This window comes from Geotrypetes seraphini, chromosome 2 (genome assembly GCF_902459505.1).
Source record: "Geotrypetes seraphini chromosome 2, aGeoSer1.1, whole genome shotgun sequence".
Taxonomy (NCBI): Eukaryota; Metazoa; Chordata; class Amphibia; order Gymnophiona; family Dermophiidae; genus Geotrypetes; species Geotrypetes seraphini.
The window spans coordinates 523,075,096-523,079,866 of NC_047085.1; the positions used below are offsets into that span (position 1 = coordinate 523,075,096).

The 4,771-nt window shown below is 40.5% G+C and overlaps 1 protein-coding gene across 1 annotated transcript in view; it reads right to left on the minus strand.

Annotated features, from left to right (window-relative positions):
• The window catches only part of LOC117354716 (zinc finger protein 721-like), a 375,536-nt gene that overhangs the window by 200,180 nt on the left and 170,585 nt on the right, over nucleotides 1-4,771 (minus strand). The window lies entirely within an intron of this gene.

Here is a 4,771-nt window from a genome sequence, read left to right on the forward strand (position 1 = left end):
CTCTATGTAATAAGAAAAATCAAGTTTGCCTCATAGATGCTGACACCGTACATCTCATCCTCCAAGTCCAAATTTGTGGCCATTGAGATGCAATAATCTGATGCTTTATCTCATTGCTCCAAATGTCGCGAAGACCAGTTTTTGGTTTCTTATTCAAAAATCCAGATATTAATTTATACGACTGAGTGGCCTGGTGCCCCAGAAAGTCTACCTGAAAACATAATATCGGCAAGCTATATTGATTTGTAGGATTTTTCCATCTAGGGAACCCCTCCTGAATGGCCTGCTTCAACTGAAACCATCTGTAACTTTGAGATTTATTAAGACCAAATTTGTGTTGCAATCGTGAAAATTCAAGCAGCTTACCATCTGATATCACATCATCCAAAGTGCGTATACCTGCCTTCATCCGATGCCTATTTGAATCTTGGAGTTTAGCCAGAGGGACTGACAGGTGGATTTAAGTATTGGAATAGGTGTCAAATTATTTACATATTTCAATGTCTGCCACGTATCTAGTAAAATTCTAGTGTCCTTATATAATCTTGGAAACTTGATACTCAGAACATGACTTAATCTCAGTGGAAACCTGAGCTGCCATTCCAACCTTAACCAATCTGGAAGATTTTCCATGAGCTCAGGGAGGACCCAATACATACCCTGATGCATAATATAGGCCTGATGGTACTTATAAGAATTGGGAAAATTTACCCCACCCTCCTCAGTTGTCTTTTGTAGAGATACTAAAGCAATTTTCACCGCATTCCCCAGCCAAATAAATTTAGGGAGAACACTATTTAACTTTTTGTAAAAAGACCCTTATGAAAAACCACTGGCAACATCCCCATTTGGTAGCAAACCACAGGCAGAATCATCATCTTAACTGTTTGGACTCTCCCCCACCAAAACAGATGTAAGGGGTTCCATTGTTCACACATTTCCGTGACCTTTAGCAATAAAGATTTTTCATTTACTTTCATAGTTTCTTCCAGTGCACTTTTTATTCAAATACCTAAATATTTTATACCCTCTTCCTTCCAAAGAAAAGGGAATGTATCAAATAATCCTTTTGTACAATATACATTTAGTGGAAGAACCTCTGATTTGCTCCAGTTTATTTTGTAACCAGAGAATTTTCCCAATCTATCAATCAGATCCAGTAAATGCGGAATAGTAGATTCAGGATTCCTCAAATGAAGCAAAATATCATCTGCATACGCAGAGACTTTATATTCCCGACCTGCATAAGGAATACCCTGTATCTCCTTTGCCTGCTGAATAGCCAATAACAATGTCAAAAAGCAAAGGAGATAACGGACTCCCCTCTTCAGACAAAAACGTTCAGAAAAATTATTATGAATGTACAATCTGGCAGAAGGTTTGAATCATTTGAATAAATCCGGAACCAATACCAAACCAATCCACTGCTTGATACATGAAGGTCCATTCAACAGGATCAAAGGCCAACGACACAGAGAAGGCCGGATCATCCATGACTTTCGTCAAATTTAACATATGAAAAGCCAATCTACTGTTGTTTGAAGATTGTCTTTGAGCAACGAACCCCGTTTGGTGCATACCAATGATATAAGGGAGAGCCTTGGCCAAGCGTAAAGCCAATAACTTAGCCAAAAGTTTTCCATCTACATCAATCAGAGAAATAGGCCTGTAATTTGAAACCAACAAAGGTCTTTATTTGGCTTCGGCAAAACTATAGTCAAAGATTCTGCCTTTAGTCAGTTGAGCCTGATATCAATTTAATAAATGAGGTAATAGGGTACTTTGAAATGCCTTATAGAACTCTACAGTGAAACCGGATCCAACTCTAAGGGACTTCAATGCTATTTGTAATTCCTTCATTAATATAGGCGCAATAAGGGTTTTTTGTATATGCTGAGGAATTTGAGATCCCTTAATTCATTTTAAAAACTCTAATCCATCCTTTTCTTTATTTGAATAAAGCACAGAAGAATACAAAGACATAATAGCTCCAAAATTGTTTTAAAATATTTTCAATTTTAACTTTTCATTTTTTTAGCTTTAAGATAATTAGCCAATATTCTCCCCGCTTTATTCGAGCTTGTTGAGAAAACATCTCTTTTCTAGCCATTTGAGAGGAAATTTCATTATATTTATATTTAGCTTTTAAGAGGGCCTGGAAAGTATTTTGCTCCCATTTTAAGGCCAATTGAGCTTCCAAAACTTTAATATTTTGTTCCAAATTTAAAAAATTTTAAGTTTTTTCCTAGCATTTGCTGAATATGAAATAATTTGCCCTCTCATGGTAGCTTTGAAAGCATCCCATAATGTTTCTAATGAAACTTCCCTGGAATCATTAATTTGAAAATATTTGTTCATTTTTCATTGAGATTCCTCCCTAAAATCAGAATCTGCCTTAGACAAATATGAAGCAAAGTTGTTTAAATCCCTTTTGTTAATTTTTCTCTGAATTATAATCTATGGTGGAATAAGATTTGTCTTTACGCTAGATTTGAAAAGGCTGCAGCGAAAAAACTGAATACTCTGTCATCTTTAATAAAGTATGGTTGGATGTGTTAAAATGATTATAGTATGGAGAAATATTCACAGTGTTACCATTCCGATGATTTGGTATAAAGTGTAAAACCAGCCAGGTTGGGAATATCTATTCTGTGAGCATTTCTTTCCTGCAAGCTTGTTATTCTTGGCTATTGTACTAAAAGTTTGTCAATAAAACATTATTGAACAGAAAAACTAGAAGTCTGAAGCGTCTCTGTGTCTAGCGTTGTTTGGCCTGTTATCCTGGTGGAAGCTATGGAGAAGAGGAAGGCTGTGAGCTGTGGGAATCCCTCCATGCCTTGCTTCACCAGACTACCCACGGTTCTGCCTCTTCCATCTTCTGCACGAGGATCGGACTTCTCAGCCCAGTAGACTGATAAGAGAGTGTATGTAAGACTGAGCAGAGACTAATTTATGCAGACAAAATAGCCATGTGTATCAATCTAATCTGGAAATAGAAGCCAGGTGGCTAGGAGTGATTAGGACAACACTCATTCTTCGCCTCAAGGCACCAGAGAAGAACTCTCTTAACATCCAGCAATGCCAAGAGTGTGGTCCAGTAGTGGCTCGCTATTGTTGAAATGTAGAGTTCCAAGATTTCCATGGACATGTCCTCTTTTGAGGTCTGTGTCGAAAGTCCAGGTGGATTTTTAATTTAACAAATTTTGTCTGGGGAAACCAGATATCTAGTAATCCTACAGCAGCTCAACCTACCTGGAGGCCTCTCCCGCCCTCCCCCACCCCCCTCCGCGCACATATCCAGAGTCCTGTTGCCTCCCCCATAGCCCTCCCTACACACCTACCTGGAGTCCTCCCCTCACCACACACAGCTATCCAGAGTCCTGTTGCCTCCCCTCCCCCAAGCCCTCCCTACGCACCTAACTGGAGTCCTCCTCTTCCCGCTCCCCCACAGGATCCTGTGTTTGCTCCCCCGGCGCTTTTGTAACTCTTCGGCCGTTGTCAGCATCAGTGAACTAAAAACGTTGCCTTCAACGTCCTGGAAGCTTTCTCTCATTGACGCAGACGACGGCCGAAGGGTTATAGCAACGCCAGGTGAGCAAGCACAGGAATGGGTGTGAGGCAAGGAGAAGAAAGATGATGGACTGCGAGAATACTGAGGAAAGGAAGATGCCCTAGACCAGTAGTAGGCAAACTCATTAGTCAAAAGAGCCATAGATGAGCAGTACAACGATTAAGATTTCTTTTGAGAGCCATTCCCCACGCCCGCTTGCGCTATGACGGCTACGTCAACCCGACTGACACCTCGCTGGCCCACACGTAGTTGAAATCGATTCGTGGCAGAGCCTAGAGAATGACACGGGGGGAAATTTGTCTCCGTCCCCGCCCACTTGCTCGGTCCCCGTCCCCACAAACCATCTGATCCCATCCACACAAGCCTCGAATAGTTTTATACTGAACTTATTATATTAAAGTATGAAAAGAAACAATATTCTGTACAATTATCAATTTATAAATCAGCGTCTTCTCCCCACTCTCTCTTCCCCATTTCCCTTCAGTGTCCTCAGCCCACTCTCTCTCCATTTTCCTTCAGCGCACGCACATAAAAACAAGCAAGTAATTTTATATCATTTTCATTCTATTCATTCATAGAAATTAAAGTCTAAATAATGCCAGTCACATAACAAAACATGATTTTACAAAAATAATTCCCTGCACAGTCAAGCCTTAAACTCTTATATAATTCCGTTTTCTTTCCTTCTTTCTTTAAAAATTCAACAGTGAAGCACACCAAACTATAAGCTTCATGCTGCTCAGTTATCTCAAATAATTGTGTCAAAATATCCCTGTGATCGGTGAGCCCAATTGCAATTCACCATAACCCCAACGGGAAGGGTCGAAAACTGCATGAGACATCTGAAATTATACAAAACACAAATATAAAAATGTGCCAGAGGTGGCAGCAGCGGTTTCTGTCTCAGATAAAGAGGGAGTTGGTGCTTCCTCTCTCTGCTCTCATGTGTCAGGAAGAGAGGGAGACCCAGTCAGTATCAGACTCCGCCCCTTCCACTGATTGGTCAAAAGACTCCTGAAGGAGGAGACAGAGGGACAATATGACACCCTATGACACTGATTGGAATGTGCATTCCACCTTAGGATTGGTCAAAAACAGAATGCTCCTAGGAAGGCATAGAATGGGAGAATGCTCATGTGAGTGGAGTCAGGAAGAGGCGGTCTTTCAACTCTCTGGCACTGATTGGTCAGATTGGGGGAG